The sequence below is a fragment of the Eubalaena glacialis genome, chromosome 19 (genome assembly GCF_028564815.1).
Source record: "Eubalaena glacialis isolate mEubGla1 chromosome 19, mEubGla1.1.hap2.+ XY, whole genome shotgun sequence".
Taxonomy (NCBI): domain Eukaryota; kingdom Metazoa; phylum Chordata; class Mammalia; order Artiodactyla; family Balaenidae; genus Eubalaena; species Eubalaena glacialis.
Window position 1 is genome coordinate 10,539,693 of NC_083734.1, and position 20,441 is coordinate 10,560,133.

A 20,441-nucleotide genomic window follows, 5' to 3' on the forward strand; every position below is an offset into this window, starting at 1 on the left:
TCTCTCCTGATATTTCCATTTCGAAGAGATGGCTCCCAGGGCCTTGGGAGAGACATCCCTGGGTCCTAAAGCTGCAAGAGGCTGGTTTAGCTTCTAAAAAGACTTACGTTTCAAAGAGGCAGAGAAAGAGCTTACAAGTTTTCTAAAGTTAGTGCTCTAAGAAAGGGGTGGGGGGAGAAGTCTCTTATTTTCAACAGGGAGAATTAAGCCTCTTATTTTAAAATGTTTATTGGTCCGTACAATTACCAGTTTGTTCTTCTGTTTACCACAGGAAGGACTAGGGGCTGGGTTTTGCTGGGCCCTTTGCAGTAGGGAAGCCCATGTGTGCACCCCAAAGCTAGACTTTCCTCTTCTTCTAGACTTCCAAGGCCCTGTTTTTCATCCCACATTCCCATGACCTCTCTTTGCAAAATGATTTAATACCTTTTTTTTTTTTTGGCCGTGCCCTGCAGTATGCAGGATCTTAGTTCCCCAACCAGGGATCGAACCCGTGCCCCCTACAGTGGAAGCATGGAGTCTTAACCACTGGACCACCAGGGAAGTCCCAGATTCAACTTCTTGATCAAAGCTTCTCTCACTAGGTTAGTCCCCAGGGGCTGTGGGTGAGGGAGACGGACCTTGCATTTCATAGCCGCAAAGTCTTGTTAAAGTGTTCTTCTAAACACAAGAATAATTTCACCCCCTTCCTTCCTCCTGTGCCAGTGCGGCTCAGACTTCGGTCGGCTCGAGGATAACTCCACTGTCCCCGCTATATGAGTGTTTGGAGCCCATATTTGGCACGGGGCTAGAGAAATTTGTGTTTGTTCCTTGAGGACAAATTGGACATACAAACACGGCATTATAAACTGTGTAACTTTAAACTAAACATAGGCTCTGATTTCAGGGTAGACATATCACATGTTTTTCCACTTAGTAATTTGAGTACCCCCTGCCCCTATGTGCAGGAAGCCCAGCACTCCTCACCCCCCCCGCCCCCCGCTCTGACTGCTGTTACTTGCTTCTGTTCTTGTTCACTGGTGGAACTAGGGAAACATTGTTCCTACACAATCTGATGGGTCATTTTCTAATGCCACGGGGACCACTGCCTAGGCCACAACAGTGATGCACAGTCGGGCTTCCCAACTCTTAGTTCAGCGGTCCCCAACCTTTTTGGCACCAGGGACCGGTTTTGTGGAAGACAATTTTTCCACGGACCGGGGTGGCGGGGTGGGGAGATGGTTTCGGGATGATTCAAGAGCATTACATTTATTGTGCACTTTATTTCTATTATTATTACATTGTAATATATAATGAAATAATTAGACAACTCACCATGATGCAGAATCAGTGGGAGCCCTGAGCTTATGTTCACTTGCCGCTCCCTGATAGGGTTTTGATATGAGTCTGCAAGCAATTGATTTATTATGGTCTCTGTGCAGTCAGACCTCTCTGCTAATGATAATCTGTATTTGCAGCCGCTCCCCAGCGCCAGCATCACCACCTCAGCTCCACCTCAGATCATCAGGCATTAGATTTCCCATAAGGAGCGCACAACCTAGATCCCTCGTGTGCACAGTTCACAGTAGGGTTTGCGCTCCTATGAGAATCTAATGCCGCTGCTGATCTGACAGGAGGCGGAGCTCAAGTGGTAATGCGAGCGATGGGGAGCGGCTCTAAATACAGATGAAGCTTCGCTCGCTCGCCCGCCCGCCGCTCACCTCCTACTGTGCGGCCTGGTTCCTAACAGGCCACGGACAGGTACTGGTCCATGGCCTGGGAGCTGGGGACCCGTGTCTTAGTTCACACAGGTTTGGGCAAGGTCCTCCACTGTGACTGTGGTGCCAGGGGCCTGGGTTAGGGCCATGTCCAGCCTCAGCCCCTTAAACCTTTAGGCACTGGTATTGAGCCTGGTCATTTGACCAGATGACTTTGCTCACAGAGGCTTCCCTTTCGGGAACTTTAGGGTTCTTTCCTCCTGTTGGATCTCTGTTAGAACCTTCTCAGTCTTTCAGAGAGAACTTACTTAATATTAAACAGTGTGAAAAAGAATTCCAGTCTCAATCTCCTTCCTACCAGGTAGTGTCTTGGGCCCTTGAGGTCCATTTGCCCCCTCCTCCTCATCCACCAGCTCTGCCGACCAAGGGAGTATTGGGGTAGGGGTGGGAGATGGGGAGGGTGTGATGGGGAGGAGAGAGCCTTTGTGGGACCTCAAAGGGTGCTGGAGAGGGGACACTTAAGTCTCAGAGGAGAGTCAAAGAAGGTTTGCTCCCAGGGAGCCATGTACCTACAGAGAGAAGAAAACTGGCAGAGCCTTGCCCCCTTGCTGTCTGTCCCCCTCTCCCTCCCACCTCTGCCGCCCCGATCCCAAGTCAAGCCCAAAGAGTCTGCTCAAGTTTCTGTGGGTTCATGGAATCATCTTCAATCATGAATACACTTCTAGGAGTGGCTGGCTCTGGTTGTTTAAAAAAATCTGTGCCATACTGTACACTTTGCCCTGCAGCTTGCATTTCTCACTTAAGAGATCTGTTTCATGGACATTTCTGTAGTTCAGTAGTTATACCTTGGACTCATTCTTTTTTTTTTTTTGCTGTGCTGTGCAGCACGTGGGATCTTAGTTCCCCGACCAGGGATCAAACCTGTGCCCCCTGCAGTGGAAGCTCGGAGTCCTAACTACTGGATCGCCAGGGAGGGAATTCCTTGGACTCGTTCTTTTAACAGCTGCATGGTGCTCCACAGTGGTTTTAACCACTCCTCTGCTGATGATCATTCAGTTTCCACTTTTTTTGACATATGATACATGCTACAGAGGGCATGTTTGTACTTATATCCTTATGTACTTGGTGGTTTGTTTTTTTTTTGTTTTTAAAGTTGTATAGTTTGACATTTTACATTTATTTATTTATTTATTTTTGGCTGTGTTGGGTCTTCGTTTCTGTGCGAGGGCTTTCTCTAGTTGTGGCGAGCGGGGGCCACTCTTCATCGCGGTGCGCGGGCCTCTCACTATCGCGGCCTCTCTTGTTGCGGAGCACAGGCTCCAGACGCGCAGGCTCAGTAGTTGTGGCTCACGGGCCCAGCTGCTCCGCGGCATGTGGGATCTTCCCAGACCAGGGCTCGAACCTGTGTCCCCTGCATTGGCAGGCAGATTCTCAACCACTGCGCCACCAGGGAAGCCCTACTTGGTGGTTTTATTTCTATGGGTTAGAGTCCAAGAAAAGGTACAAAGGATAAAATACCACCAAATAAAAAAACAAAAACAAGAACAAAATAAAACGAATAGATAAAAGCAGTCCACAGAGCCGAGTGTCTTTTCTTGTCAGGCAGAAGAACCCACCAGGGGAGACACTGACTGACTCGTTCACGGAGGGGCATAAGTCAGGGATTTCTAACTGCTAGAAAGGGGCTGTTCATAATGTTTATGCTGATTAAAAGTTGCAAGCTTGTACCCTGGAGAGACTGGAGAGAGTCCACAGGTTTGTACACGGTTGTTGAAGACAAGTCCCATCATTCCAAGGGAGTCTTAAGTTAGGTTCACTAAGGCTTGGGCATAGCAGTGTTACTCAATATTCATAACCATTTAAAATCTTCGGCTGGTTAGAAAGAGCTGTGGTGAAACACAGCATTCAGTTTTGGTATTTCCTAGGCACGTGCTGGTAAGATTTCTTTTACATGGGATTGCTGGGTGGAAGAGTATGTGTGTGGGAGGGGCGCAGAGCTCATTTATGATATTATGGAGAACAGATTCGGTAGAGACAGAGGCAGAATGCAGATCAGAGTGTGGCGTGCCCTTCGAGAAATAAGGCCGGGAAGGGAACAGAGAGGGGGCCACGGCTGGAGATGGGTCACCAGTAGGGACCGTGAGAGGTAGAAGTTGAGATGCCGGAGAATGGGGTTGTTAAGTGATGAGGGGAAGACCCCGAGGGAGGAAATAAAATCCAGAAAACGTGGGGAGGAACTGGCTGTGGATCATGCATGCTCACAGGGGGTGGGGCCACAACACTGTAGACATTACAATGGCGTGTGGCCCTTCGAAGAGCCACATACATAAACAGATACACTAAGGTATTAAAATCTCATGTAGTAGGGGCAGAAAGCAATTAGGAAAAAAAGGTGTCTTAAAGGCTTTGTAAAGGGGCAATCATAGAAAAAAAGGTACAGAGACATGACTTGGGGTGTGATTTCCCTAGCAGTACTCTGCTTGTTTGCTGATACAAGAAAAATCAAAGGTTGGAATGATCCAGAACATTATTCTGAGGCTCCGTCTGGCAGAGGCTGACGTGAGCCCTTCTCTCGTTCTTATCTCCCCAACATCAGTGGTAGAACAGGTATGGACCCACACTTGTATGTTACCAATTAGCATTTTACGTAAACATGGTGTTAAGAAAGGCCTCCTAGATTCCGTTTCCATGAGATTGACATCTTGAAACTACTTGGATTTACTTGTTCTGAAGCTGGCTTTTCTCAACATTTCTGTAAAGAGGTTGAGAGGTTAATCCTGGGCATTCCTCCAGACCCCACTGCTAATCTCTGTTTCTCAGGGATCCAATCTCCAACCCCTGGCCTCTCTTTTCAGGACTGAACTGCAAGGCCAGACCCATGGAGTCTCGGACTTCTCACTCCATCTTGGAGAAACAAAGGTTAAGGGACAAATGAGTTGTGGGGTTCATCAGAGGGTACAAGGGATACACAAATTCTACTCCTTCTGTGGGATCCCTGCCAACACCCCTAAACCAGCCTAAACTCTTTGTTCTAATGTTTACCTTATAATCCTGTAGTATTCAGATCTCTTAATCACACTGATTTCCAGATAATTTTCATGTCTTATCTACTGCTGATGAAGCTCTTTGCTCTACCCTGTGCTGAACCATATTTAAAAGCAATCACTAGGGACTTCCCCGGTGGTCCAGTGCTTAAGACTCTGCGCTCCCAGTGCAGGGGGCCTGGGTACCATACCTGGTCAGGGAATAGATCCCACATGCCCTAACTAAAAGATCCTGCATGCCGCAATTAAGACACAGTGCAGCCAAATACATAAACACACAAATAAATAAATAAAGTGATCACTAACCCAAAGCTGTTCCATGTAACAGATTTGTACTGAGGGTTTGAAAAGGCAATAGCCAGGGCAGGGACTAGGGTGAGGTGAGTGAGGCATGTACCTTGGGTGCAACATTTAAGGTGCACTCCAAAACCCGGTAATCAAGGTAAATAGTATTTTAATGAAATATTTGAAAAAATCAAAATTAATGCAAAAAATCCACAATCAACAAAATATTAAAATTTTAAATAAAGACAGGATCAGTTGTAAGACTTAATATTAGGCATCTACATATATTCCGAAAAAAATTTTTTAAATAAATTTATTTATTTATTTATTATTTTTGGCTGCGTTGGGTCTTCGTTGCTCCGCGCAGGCTTTCTCTAGTTGCGGGGAGCGGCGGCTACTCTTCGTTGTGGCGCGCAGGCTTCTCATTGCGGTGGTTTCTCTTGTTGTGGAGCACAGGCTCTAGGCGTGGGCTTCAGTAGTTGTGGCACACGAGCTCAGTAGTTGTGGCTCACGGGCTCTAGAGCACAGGCTAAGTAGTTGTGATGCACGGGCTTAGTTGCTCCATGGCATGTGGGATCTTCCTGGACCAGGGCTCGAACCCATGTCCCCTGCATTGGCAGGCGGACTCTTAACCATTGCGCCAACAGGGGAGTCCCCTGAAAATTTTTTGCAATTGTTTCTGCCACCAGAAATTTCTCTCTGGCTAACTTGACCCCCAGTACCCTCATACCCAACCCAGGATTAATGGGGGCCGTTTGCTTGATTCTCATACAGATTTTCAGTCAGTCTTACTGTGTTCAGTCTTACCTACACCCCTGTCTTCAGGGATCATTGGTACTCTAATTTCTGAGCCTTTCTGGGGATCTGTGCTGATTGCCTCATACATACCCTGGAGCCATTTGACTTTTTTTCTTAATTATCTATTATTTTATTTATTCTTTTTTTAAAAAATTGGACTATAGTTGACTTACAATGTTGTGTTAGTTTCAGGTATACAGCAAAGTGATTCAGGGGTGTGTGTGTGTATTCTTTTTCAGATTCATTTCCATTATGGGTTGAGTTTGCTGTAGGAGGGTGGACTCCAGCATCTATCAGTCCATCATCTTGTAATCAGTATTGGGTATTTATTCTCTACCAAATCCCCCAGTAGCGATGACCAAAAAGATATTTTAAAACAGTCTTGTGATTCTTAAAGTTTGTTACAAAATTAGGTTACACCCCTTTCAATTTTTTTTTTTTTTTTTTGGCCACGCCACTGCATGGCATGCAGGATCCTATTCCTGGACCAGGGAATCCTATTCCCAGACCAGGGATCGAACCTGTGCCCCCTGTGGTGGAAGTGTGGAGTCTCAACCACTGGATCACCAGGGAAGTCCCTCCTTTCAATATTTAGATTAAACTATTCTTTACCTCCACCCTGCCTATTAGGATGATTTTCCGTCTCCAGGATCCTTCTTCCAAGATGACAGTTAACAGTTCTGTAGTATTTACTTTGGGCCAGACATTCTTCTAAGTGCTTTTTTACATATATTAGCTCATGATAACTCCAGACTCCTCAGGGAAGCTTTTTAAGTGTAATGGGTTAGTACTTGTTATTATTATCTTGAGGAGAGCAAAATCTGAAAGTCTGCTCAGTCTGCCAGAGATTCCTGGGTGTGTGTTTTGTTTGTGTGTGTGTGTGTGTGTGTGTGTGTGTGTGTGTTGACTGTTGTTGCTCTTAATCAACTGTGGATTGCTGGTGAATCTCAGGTTGCCTAATGATTTTGATCCTTGTCTACTGATAAGTGACCCATTGAACACCAGTCAAGGAGAGTATCATATCCTCTTGGACAGTGATTGGTTAAGAGGTGGACACATGGCCCAAGCTGGACCAATCAGAGCCAAAGATGCTTACTTCTGGGACTTGGATGGAAATGCAGAGAATGAAGTCTCTGTGTTTCCACCATGGCTCCCAAGCTTGTAGACTATAGGCCTGTTGACTGCAGTGCGCTCCACTTAGAGAAAGCCTAACAGAGAATAAAGCCAACATAGAGGAGAGCAAAGCTGGGTCGTGGAGGGAGAGAGAGAGACTGAGACCTGATGATATTGTTTGAACCCCTTGATCCAGCCACATGACTGCTCCTGACTTTTCAAATTACAGGAACGAATCAATGTCATCAATGTCTTTTCCTTTTTTATCTTTTTTGCCGCACCACGCAGCATGCGGGATCTTAGTTCCCCAACCATGGATCAAACCCATGCCCCCTGCAGTGGAAGCATGGAGTCCTAAACACTGGACCGCCAGGGAAGTCCTGTCATTTCCTTTTTTTTTGGCTGCATTGGGTCTTTGTTGCTGCACGCGGGCTTTCTCTACTTGTGGCGACTAGGGGCTGGCTACTCTTTGTTGTGGTGCACGGGCTCTAGGGCATGGGCTTCAGTAGTTGTGGCGCACGGGCTTAGTTGCTCCGTGGCATGTGGGATCTTCTTGGACCAGGGCTCGAACCCGTGTCCCCTGCACTGGCAGGCAGATTCATAACCACTGTGCCACCAGGGAAGTCACATCTTTTTCTTTTTTAAAAACCACTTTGAACTGACTTTCTGTTACATGGATACAAAGAATCCTGAAAAATGCAAGGGGTAAGGCAGTGACACAGTCTGTAGGCTGGAGCACCTGGGTGCCTGTGATCTGGGTCTAAGAGATAGTGACTTAAAACAATGTGCCAGCCTGTGAGCGGTGTTCTCCCCAGGCAGCCCACGATCTGTGTGAGTTTGGATGTGGATTTCTCACTATCTTCCTAGGGTCCGTTTCCAGATGGTACTCTTTTCTTAATTGCTGGGACCTTCTCCTCTCAGGGGTGGGAGCCTGGCATCTCCTGGCTTTTTCCCTATTTCTAGAACCTCTCTGGGTGAGTCTGTTAGTTTAAAAGCCACTGCATTTGGGTATGGGAAGGCTGCCCAGTGACTGGCCTTATATTTTCACTTTGACTCACTAGTTAATATTTCTTTTTTCCCCCTTATATATAACTGGAAGTAGAAATTTTCTGTTTTTTTTTTTTCTGGACAACTGTGGTGGGTTTTTTTTTTTTTTTTAATTAATAGCTACTTTATTTATTTATTTATTTATTTATTTATTTATTTATTTATTTTTAGCTGTGTTGGGTCCTCGTTTCGTGCGAGGGTCTTCTCCAGTTGCGGCAAGCGAGGGCCACTCTTCATCGTGGTGCGGGGGCCACTCTTCATCGCGGTGCGCGGGCCTCTCACTACCGCGGCCCCTCCCGTTGCGGGGCACAGGCTCCAGACGCACAGGCTCAGCAGTTGTGGCCCACGGGCCCAGTCGCTCCGCGGCATGCGGGACCCTCCCAGACCAGGGTTCGAACCCGTGTCCCCTGCACTAGCAGGCAGATTCTCAACCACTGCGCCACCAGGGAAGCCCTGTGGTGGGTTTTTTGTTTGTTTGTTTTTTGTTTTTGGCGGGGATGTGGCGGTGGTGAGGTTTTGTCCTGGTGCCCGCCTGCTAAGCTTAGGAGGGGTGGCAAGGCAGTTCTGTCCACCAGCTGTCCTAGAGGAACTACTTTAAAGTAGGTCTTCTTACAAATGAACATATCTACGAAACAGAAATAGACTACAGACATAGAGAACAGACTTGTGGTTGCCAAGGGGGAGGGGGTTGGGGGAGGGAAGGATTAGGAGTTTGGGGTTAACAGATGCAAACCAGTATATATAGGATGGATAAACAACAAGGCCCTACTGCATAACACAGGGAACTATATTCAATATCCTGTGATTAAACCATAATGGAAAAGAATATGAAAAAGAATATATGTATGTATAACTGAATCACTTTGCTGTACAGCAGAAATTAACACAACATTGTAAATCAACCATACTTCAATAAAAAAAAAGTAGGTCTCCTTTTTTGTGATGTGGCCTCTCCCATTCCAGTTGTATTTGTTCACAGATAATATTCCAAATCTTTTCATCACTAGGTAGAGAACACCTGTCCACTGGCCAACTAGTTTATGTTAATTTCATAGTAATATTTGTTATCTTTTCCATAGTTCCTGGCATCTGGAAACATTTTTGTGGGCAGTGACAATAGTTAACCAGTATGTTTTGGGGGGTGTATTTTGAGTGAGGTTTTCTAAATCTCTCTTCCACAAATCCACTCTAAAGCACTAATCTGTGAGCAGTTTTGTGTTCTCCACCCAACATCAAGAAGTGGCATGTAAAGCCGGTAACATCATGAAGGTTTCACCGATTCATGTTCCAAAAATGTCACAACTCCTGCTCAGGCCACAGCGTCAACACTATATATATATTCAGTGATTTATTTTATAAAGGAGTAAGTCCTTTTTAAAAGATAAACTTTTAATTTTAGAATACTAGTTTTAGATTTACAGGAAAATTGTGAAGATAGTATAGAGATTTTGTCGTCAGTATTTTGAAATTTGAAAAGTTTTAAATTGGGCATTCTGTCTGGGGTTATTTGGTGGTGACTCCGTACTTTTGTGTACTGACTAAGCTGACTGTTTCAGGAGGTGGCTAGATCTCACCCTCTCTCTCATAATCAGGGTGGATTATATCAAGAAATCCTTCTATTGAAGCATCATTTCCCCTCCATTATATTTGTGCAGCTGTGGTCACTTTCTGGTTTCAGGTGGGATACACTTCTACACAGTTAGTGAAGTAATTGATCAACACAAATGGGCCTTTAAGGTTCCAGCCCTCAGTCTTTGAGGATAATATGAGGGTATACAATGTATGAATATTACTTTGGAGGATATATACAGGCAAAGTGTCGATGTTAGCAAGGCTTTTGTGTACATATGGGTATTACAATTGGATCTGACTTTCTCAGCCATCTTATACTCAAATGGGCAAGAATGCCATATTTTATAACAAAAACATACAATTGAATATCTTACTGTACATTAAAATGTTTTCTTCTTTTCTTATTCATAAAGTTATATGATTTGATGATCTTTTATCATTTTATTGTGAAGTGATCTTAAATCAACTTTAGTGAGATATAGTTTATGTACGATAAAAAACATTAATTTTAAACATACATTCCCATGAGTTTTGACCTTATATCTATGACCACATTAACATATGGAACATTTTTATTACCCAAAAACGTTCTTTTGTGCCCCACACCAGTCAACCTCCTTAGCCCCAGGAAACCACTGGTTTGCTTTCTGTCACCATAGATTAGATTTGTCTTTTCTAGAGTTATATAAGTGGAATCATATATCATATACTCTTTTGTATATGTGGCTTTATCCACTCAGCATAATGTCTTTGTGATTTATCCACTTTATTATAGGTATTATTAGTTCATTCCTTTAAAAAAGCTTTTTATTTTGAAATATTTATAGATTCACAGGAAACTGCAAAGATAGGACAGAGAGCTCCAATCTTAATGTTAACTATAATACAAGATCAAAACCCAGAAATTGACACTAATACAATGGGTGTGTATAGTTTTCTGCCATTTTATCATGTGTAGTTTTGTATAACCACCATTGCAAGTGAGATACAGAACTATTCTATTAGCCCAAAGATCTCCCTGGTTTCACATTCTCCTTCCTCCCCTCAACATCTCTGACCCTTGCCAACCAACTAATCTGTTCTCCATCTCTGTAATTTTGTCATTTCTAGAATGTTATATAAATGGAATCAAACAGTATATGGCCTTTGGAGATTGGCTTTTTTTTTTCACTCAGCATAGTGTTCTTGCATATAGTTGAGTCATGTTTCTTAATCCACTCTGCCAAAGCACTTAGCCTCCTCTGACTCTGGTGGGGAGGGAGAGTGGCACCTTGTTATCGCTGGGTGGGGATGGAAGTCTATGATCCCCATGTGATCTCCCCTGACGTTTTGGAAGGGAGGCTTCATCAATGCCAAGTAGGGATGAAAGTCCTTGGTCTCCACTCAGTCTTCTCTGATACCAGCCCAGCAGCGGTAGTTAGAGGTGCCTTGTTACAGCCAGGCAAGAATGGAAGTCCAGGCTCCCCATTCAGCATTTGCTGATGAGGGTGGTGATGGGGCTATGGCTCTTTCCGTGGTGTTTGGTGGGATAGAGTGATTATGATTAAAAGTTTTCTGTCTTGCTGGCTAGCCCCTTTCCTCTGCCTTTGGCCAGAGAGATTTCTTGGGGATTATTTTGTTTGTGTCCATTGGTGTTCCCAGGTTGGCAGCTTCTGTACCGTTCAGATATATGAGGTCGAAAGAAAACCCAGGGGAATTCCCTGGTGACGCAGTGGTTAAGAATCTGCCTGCCAGTGCAGGGGACACGGGTTCGAGCCCTGGTCCGGGAAGATCCCACATGCCGCGGAGCAACTAAGCCTGTGCGCCACAACTACTGAGCCTGCGCTCTAGAACGTGGGAGCCACAACTACTGAGCCCACGTGCCACAACTACTGAAGCCCGCACGCCTAGAGCCCGTGCTCCACAACAAGAGAAGCCACCGCAATGAGAAACCCACGTACCACAATAAAGAGTAGCCCCCGCTCACCACAACTAGAGAAAGCCCACCTGCAGCAACAAAGACCCAACGCAGCCATAAATAAATAAATAAATTTAAGGAAAACCCAGGGAAGGGACTTCCCTGGTGGCCCAGTGGTTAAGACTCCGTGCTCCCAATGCAGGGGGCCCAGGTTCGATCCCCAGTCAGGAAACTAGATCCCACATGCCGCGACTAACGATCCTTTGTGCCGCAACTAAAGATCCTGCATGAAGATCCTACATGCTGCAACTAAGACCCAGTGCAGCCAAATAAATAAATAAATATTAAAAAAAAAAGAAAAAGAAAACCCAGGGAACTCACTGCCTTGTTTCTGAGGTCCCAAGGTCCCTAGCTGGTCTGTCTTCTTATGTCTACCTTTTAGAGTCTTCTTACGTTTGTTTTGTGTATAATGTCCATAGTTTTTAGCTGTACTTAGTGGGGAGTAGAGGAGGAAGTGTATCTATTTCATCTTCAGTTCATTCCCTTTTTTTTTTTTTTGCTGAGTAATATCCTGTGGTATAGAAATACCACAATTTGTTTATCCAGTTACCTGTTGATGTACATTTGAATTGTTTCCTGTTTTTGGCTTTATGAATAATCCTGCTTTGAACATGATTTACTGCTTCTATGAATATACATCATCAAGTCTCTGTGTGGATACATGTTTTCATTTCTCTTGGATAAACACCTAGGGGTGAAATTGCTGAGTCATATGGTAATTATATGTTTAACTTTATAAGAAACTGTGAAACTGTTTTCCAAAGTAGTTGTACCATTTTACTTTCCCACCAGCAATGTTCCAGTTCGGTATTGACAGTCTTTTAAGTTTTAGTCATTCTAGTTTTAATTTGCATTTCCCTGGTGACTGATGATCTTGAACATCCTTTCATGTGCTTATTTGCCATTCATATATCTTCTTTGGTAATGTGTCTGTTAAAATATTTGGCCTATTTTATTTTATTGGGTTGTTGGTCTTCTTATTATGGAGTTGTAAAAGTTCTTTATACATTCTGGATACAATTCTTTTGTTTGATATACATTTTACATATATTTTCTCCTAGTCTGTGGTGTGTCTCTTCATTGTCTTTTTTTTTTTACGTAGAATTTGAGGATTTTTATTTATTTATTTAACGTTTTTATTGGAGTATAATTGCTTTACAGTGGTGTGTTAGTTTCTGCTTTATAACAAAGTGAATCAGTTATACATATACATATATCCCCATATCTCTTCCCTCTTGCGTCTCCCTCCCTCGCACCCTCCCTATCCCACCCCTCTAGGTGGTCACAAAGCACAGAGCTGATCTCCCTGTGCTATGCGACTGCTTCCCACTAGCTATCTATTTTACATTTGGTAGTCTATATATGTCCATATATACACTACCACTCTCTCACTTTGTCCCAGCTTACCCTTCCCCCTCTCCGTGTCCTCAAGTCCATTCCCTTGTAGGTCTGTGTCTTTATTGCCGTCTTGCCCCTAAGTTCTTCATGACCTTTTTTTTTTTTTTTTTTAGATTCCATATATATGTGTTAGCATACGGTATTTGTTTTTCTCTTTCTGACTTACTTCACTCTGTTCTTCATTGTCTTAACAGTGTCTTTTGAACTTTTTAATTTTGATGAAGTCTGATTTATCAATTTTTTCATTTGATATTTTTTATGTCTCACCTAAGAAAACTTTACCCAAACCAAAATAAAGAAAAAAATTCTCCTATGTTTTTGTCTAAAAGTATTATAGTTTCAATTCTTATATTGAAGTTTATAATTTATTTTGAGTTATTTTTGTGTATGGTATGAGGTAAGGGTTGAGATCCATTCTTTTGCATATGGATATCCAATTATTCCAGGACCTTTTGTTGAGAAGACTAATCTTTTGTTGAAAAGACTATCCTAAATTACCTCAGAATCATTGTTCATGATCAATTGACTATATATGTGTGGGTCTATATCTGTACTCTATTCCATTGATTTATATGTCTATCCTTATGCCAATATCATACTGCTAATAATATATATTACTATTTCATAAATTAATATATATTAATATGTAATAATAGAGTAGGCAGACTTTATAGTTAGTTAGTTCTGTAGTAAGTCTTAAAAGTCAAGTATTATAAGTCCTTCAACTTTGTTCTTATTTTTCCCGATTGGTTTGGGTAGTCTAGATACGTTGCATTTCTATTTAAATTTGAGATTCAGCCTGTCCATTTCTAAAAATATCTGTCTGGTATTTTTATTGGTATTGTGTTAATCTATAGATCAATTTAGGGAGAACTGACATCTTTTTTGTTTTTAATTAATTTATTTTTGGCTGCGTTGAGTCTTCGTTGCTGTGCGTGGACTTTCTCTAGTTGGAGCGAGCAGGCGCTACTCTTCGTCGCCGTGCGCGGGCTTCTCATTTCGGTGTTTTCTCTTGTTGTGGAGCATGGGCTCTAGGCGCGTGGGCTTCAGTAGTTGTGGCTCACGGGCTCTAGAGAGCAGGCTCAGTAATTGTGGCACGTGGGCTTGGTTGCTCCGTGGCATGTGGGATCTTCCCAGACCAGGGCTCAAACACATGTCCTCTGCATTGGCAGGTGGATTCTTAACCACTGCGCCACCAGGGAAGTCCCGAATTGACATCTTAACTATACTGAGTCGTCTGATCTCTAAACATGGTATACCTCTTCATTTATTTAGGCGTTCTTTAATGTGCTCACAATGTTTGTAGATTTAAATGTTCAGTTTGGTCATCTCTTGTGATTTTGAGACCAGTTTTCCCTCCTTCCCTTCTTTCCTCCCTTTGTTTGTTCATTCATCCCTTCCTTCCTTTTAGTCTTATGTTCTTTCTTCCTTTTTAAATTCAGCCATATGGTACATATCTTGAATCCTGTGGTCATTCCATGAAGTTTATTAAAACTTCAAATGTGTTCTGTAGACAAATAAAATTGGGAAGCCTAAAACAGAGTTAGCCAGAAGTTGCAGCCAAGCACACAGCACTGCTGTGTGGAGAAGCAGCATAGGACAGTCATTAGAAGTACGGACTGTGGATCCAGACCACCTGTGTTTGCAATCCTGGCTTCATCTTACTAGATGTGTGACCTTAGGAAAGTTATTTCAACTTCTTCATTTGTAAAATTGCAAAAATAATAGTACATATACTATGATTTTTTTTTGAAGATTAAAGGTCAGTATATATGAAGTGATTAAAATAGTGACTAGTAAGCCCTGGATTAATGTATGATGATACTATTACTATTATTATAGTAGTAATAATACTATTATTATTAGTGACAACGAAAATAAAATGCATAAGTGACAGCCCTGTAGTGACAACAAAAATAAAATGCATAAGAGGGAATTCCCTGGCGGTCCAGTGGTTAGGGCTCTGTGCTTCCACTGCAGGGGGCACGGGTTTGATCCCTGGTCGGGGAACTAAGATTCCGCATGCCGTGCAGCACGGCCAAAAAAAAAAAAAAAGTAAGAATTTTAATTGAGGCCTAGGAGCACAGAGATTGGAAGGGTCAGGGAAGTCTTCAATGGGGAGTTGATATTTGGACCAACTCTTGAAGAATGAACATAGCTCATTGGATGTATAAGGAGAAAGGAGCACCCTAGGCAGAGAGAAGTCCAGGTACAAAGGCAGAGAAGTCTGATACATCAAAGTGCCTGTGGTGGGCAGCAAGTAGTTTGTGGGGCTGGAGTATAGGATTCATGGAAGAAGACAGTAGGAGGGTGCAGTTGGGAAGGTAGGCAGGGACCAGATCACCATGGGCTCATGTGTGTAATGAAAGCTGTGAAGGAAAATGCAAAACTTGTGTTGAACTTGCATATTGAACTTTGGGAGGAAATGGTACCAGTGATGACAATGAGGTTTTTTTCTTTTTTTGTCTATCTGAGCATGACTTTAGACATGGGTTCATCAACAAGCAGGGGCAGAACTATATACCAGAGAAGTTAGGAGTGATGGAAGAACTAAGAGGTAGAGTCATCAGTAAAGGAATATATGGTGGCTGTTTGTGAGACAGGCAGTAACAGGAGTAACAGTGTTAAATGGGCCTCTTCATTCATTCATTCATTCAACTAATTTTTGCTAAGTATCTACCATGTGCCACATACCCTAATACTTGTAGATAATTGAGGACACAGCAGTGAACAAAGAGATAAAATCCCACTCTTATTCTGTCACCTACTATGTATTTACTATATTATATGTATGTTTTTTCTGGAGTATTTTAAAGCAAATCCCAGACATTATACCATTTCACCTTTAAATATTTTAGTATGTATCTCTTGCTGATAAGGACTTTAAAAAACATAACCACCACCACCAAAAAAACCCAAACCCCCCAAAACTCCATAACCACCATATTTTTATCACCATATCATTTATCTTACCATGCCATATAATAGCATCATACAGTTTAATAGTCAGTACACATTTATATTTTCCCTGATTTTTTTTTTTTTTGAGAATTACTTTTTATTTGACGGACTTGCTGAGGACTTAAGTCTGGAACACAGCCTCTCAGATGACTCTGAGGGACTGCTCTGAAGAGGTAAGGGAGGAGCCAGGATATATAGGAGTTTCTGCAAGAAACCATGGGGCTTCCCTGGTGGCGCAGTTGTTGAGAATCTGCCTGCCAATGCAGGAGACACGGGTTCGAGCCCTGGTCCGGGAAGATCCCACATGCCGTGGAGCAATTAAGCCCGTGCGCCACAACTACTGAGCCTGCACTCTAGAGCCTTTGAGCCACAACTACTGAAGCCCGCATGCCACAACTACTGAAGCCCATGAGGCTAGAGCCCGTGCTCTGCACCAAGAGAAGCCACCGCAATGAGAAGCCCATGCACCGCAACAAAGAGTAGCCCCTGCTCGCCGGAACTAGAGAAAGCCCACGCGCAGCAACGAAGACCCAATGCAGCCAAAAATAAATAAATAAATAAATTTATAAAAGAAACCAAGTAGTAGGAACATCAAAAGATTATTGTCTTTTTAAAAGTTTGTTTCTCTGAATCCAGATTTGGTTGACGTGTCTATTCTATTAATTGCTAACAGTTCTTCATATTCCCTTTTGTGTCCTTCCATGCCACTTAAATTTTTTTTCAATGTTTAAATTAACATACAGTAAAATGGATTCTTGGTGTACAGTTCTGTGAATTTTAACACATGTATAAATTCATGTAACTATCACCACGATCAGGATACAGAACAATTCTTTTATCCCCCCAGAAGCTCCCTGACACCATCGCTTTTAAGTCACACCTTTTGTGTGATCTTATTTGTTGGAGAATTGAGTCATTTGTTCTGTAGAATTTCTCACAATCCGAATTTGGCTGATAGCGTTCTTACAGTGTGGATTAGTGAACTTCTCTCTTTCCTCTGTTTTCTGTAAAGTGGTAGATCTAGAGGTTTGATTAGATTCAGGTACTTTTTGTAGTTGTTGCTTTTGCAAGGATACTTACAGATGGTGCTGTGATTTTCCCATTGCATCATATCGGGAAGAATCACTTTTAGTGACGCTAAGATTCATCATGGCGTTCAGTGGTTATCAGCTTGATCCATCCACTGCAGAGTGCCCTGTCAACCATTCACCTAATGATTTTACTAGCTGTTCATGGCCATTACCTAGATCTGTTGTTTCTAGGGATTACAAAATGGTGATTTTCTAATTCTGTCATTTCTTCTAACAGAAGAAAGGGATTACTCAGGAAGAGAGTGTGCAGTCATTTTTCTGAGGAGTTGGTGGCCCAGTGGAGCCAAGTTAGGTGGTATTGAAAGAACCATTTGTAAAAGACTTGGGGTGCTTTCCAGAAGGAGGGTCCACCCTCTCCTTCCCAGGTGGATGCTGGTGGAACTGCAGAAAGGAGCCTGCCCTGTGCTGCTTCCTGGGTATGAGGAAAGTATGGTGAAAGACTTCTTGGGATAACTTGAGCTATGACATCTGGCGATTGGGGAGGTACACAGAGCGGTACCTGATCTTTGCTCTTTCACCTCTCATCCTTTCTGTCATCCTGATTCTGGAGGAGCCAGAGCAGTATAATAAGCAGGGGAGAGGAAGGAGGGAAAAAACAAGAAAGAAAATATTTAAAGATGCAGACTACTCCCTTCATTTTCCTTTTTGCAGGGTTTCTGAGTCTCGAGCCTGAGCTGGGGGAAAGTGAATAAGCTTTGAATTGGATGAGAAATGCACATTTGATAATAGATTAGACTAGACCTTTTAATATCTGAAATTATCTTAATTCCAACAGCCAAAGTGACATAAAAATCTATAGGATCTTAGATGCTAATTTTGCAGGTCTATTCAGTTTGTGAAAATTCACTGGACTGTATACACATGATACATATATACTTTTCTATATGTATCTTATATTTTGATAACAATTTAAAAGAAAGCTACAGGTTGTAATATAATCCAGAGGTACAGAAGGGCGGTATTACACAGCAGGTCTGAGAACAGTGGAGAGTTAAGAATAAAGAGATTTTATGATTGTGCCCTACTGAGTCATGCCCTTTCATACCAGTGACAGGTTGATTGTTATCCGACCTTCTATTGTATCCAGTCTCACGTAGCCAGGCAAACACCAGGAATATGTGCCTTTTTGGGAAATTTTATCATGAAATTAAAGGAAAGGATTTCAAACTGGGGAATGACATTCTGAAACATTCAGTGTAGTTTCTGTGTCAGTAGATTGGAGGAGACCGGTGGATTAGGCAGAGAAGTCAAGAGGCTGTGATGGAAGTTCAGGTTGGATTAGAGCACTGCATGGGGATGGGGATTAAGATTACATTTACACCTCTAGCCCATACCTCTCCACTGAGGATCCCTGTACACAGTTGCCTGCTATGTATCAAGTTTTAGATATTAAAAGACTCACCAGTTTCAACACATTCAACCTGAACTCATGATCTTCCTCCCAAAACCTGTTCCTATTCCAGTGTTCCCAATCTCTGTGAGTCATTTTCATCATATATTAGTTTATGCAAGTCAAAATCTAGAAGTCACTCTTGCCTCCTCCTCCCCTTCCCCAAGCCTTGTTGATTTTATCTCTTAAATGTCTCTTGAATTCTTTAGTTTCTCTGCATCTCCACGATCTTTACCTCTGTTGAAGCTGTCTGGGCTATTGCAGCAGGATCCTAATTTGCCCACCTTTGCCCACCCCCTCTGACCTGCATCTGGTTCACTCACCACGCTAAAGCCAACTGATCTGGATTATTCAGGATTCTCATGGCTGGATCCATTCTCAAGGTTTTCATATGTGTTGGCCCCGGTGCCTCTAGGCATACACCCTGCTAGATGAGTGACCCCACTGTCAACATATAGATGGTGTTTGAAGGCATTGGAATAGATGAGCTTTGCCAGGGATGGTTGTGTGAAGAGAAGATGACCACGGTCAGAATCCTGGGGGCACTGCCTGCACCTGGTTGCTAGATATGGAAATAGCCAGGATGCTTGTTGCTCCTAGGACCCAATCCAGCCTCATCCTCCCAAAAGGGAGTGTCCAGAATATTTGGCCAAATCAGGAAGTCTGCCCCTTCCCCCAGTGTTTTTTTTCCTCCCTTCTCTAAGCTTCTTTTCTGTGAGGCTTAGGGGCTCTGAGTCACCCAAAGGACAAACGCATCTATGCTCTGCTCCCATCCCCAGGTTTCTGGGAATTTGACCTCCCTCCATCCACAGGTTCACACCCTTTTCCTGGGTGTTGTTGATTGCTTCAGAGATAAGCACCTGACTGAGGCTGGCCAATCATTCCCAGGAATTTGGAAGTAAGGCTGAGACTTCAGCTCAGACTGATGAGATAAAGAGGACCTCCTGTGTCCGGGAAGCGCTCTAGTCCTTGGTTCCAGCCTTTGCTGAGCCTGTTTTTGAGGTTCAGCCAGATCTCTGCCCTTGAGTTCTGTGAGTAACCCCAGGTTCCTTAAAATACAATTTCCTTCACAAATGTAAGCTGGCTTAAGTGGGTTTCTGTTACTGGGACTCAAAATACTCCTACTCAATGACTCTCCGGGAACACTGTTTAAATTCCTTTTTATAAGTGTAAAGACTGCCTGACATTAGTCATAAAATTGTTTTTTTCTTTCTGGAGAAAAAGACGGCGGTGACAGACAACATATTAAACAAATAACTGCAAAGTTCTACCCTCCTTGCAAAAGATAAATGTCGCAACAAAGGAAGAACTTCGTTGTTTGCAGAATTCCTACTTCAGCTCTTTGACTATAAATCCTACTCAGCTTTGCTTACTTAAACTTTGTTGTTGCTATTCAAGAATAAGAGGGAGTTGACCTTGAACCTGCCCTCCCAGTGTCTCCAATGATAGAACAGAGTGATGGATAGATGTTCACACATGGAGTCAGGTGGCCGTCACCGCTATCATGTCTGTCCCTTTGAAGGATTTACCTGCTTGTTCCTCCGAAGCCGGAGGGCAATCTTTAGGAAGGTGGAGCATCAAAAATACTCGAAGGGTTTAAAAAAAAAAAAAAAATCTTATCTCCACAGCGGAGGGTTACAACTTGTGTGGAAATTGTTGAATATTTCGTAGTTCTGATTTAGCTTGGTAAGGGAGAGAATATTAGAGAGAAAAGCCTTTGACTTGTATCTGCTCCTTTTTGTCCTGAATTTAAGCCCAGCTTAGGGAGAGAGAGTTTCTTGTTTTCGGCAAAGACCTAAAAGAAACTAGGGGTTGGGACTGGTTGTGGGACTCGCTCTCCTGGGGGACTTGCTGGGGCTGAGAAGGTGGTCTCAGAGGGGTGGGGGGAGGAGCGCTGGGAGCATCTGCCCGTCTCCCCCGTGCCTCCCTCCTTTGTCTTTCTGCTGTGGGAGTAGGCTGAGTTCCCTTTCCTTGCAGCCCACAGTTGCTTGGAAGTACAGCTGGGAGAAGTTTGTTAGCGCTTCGGTTTTACTCCTCATTTCTTTCTTTCTTTAAAATATTTCTTTACTTATTTTTGGCTGCGTTGGGTCT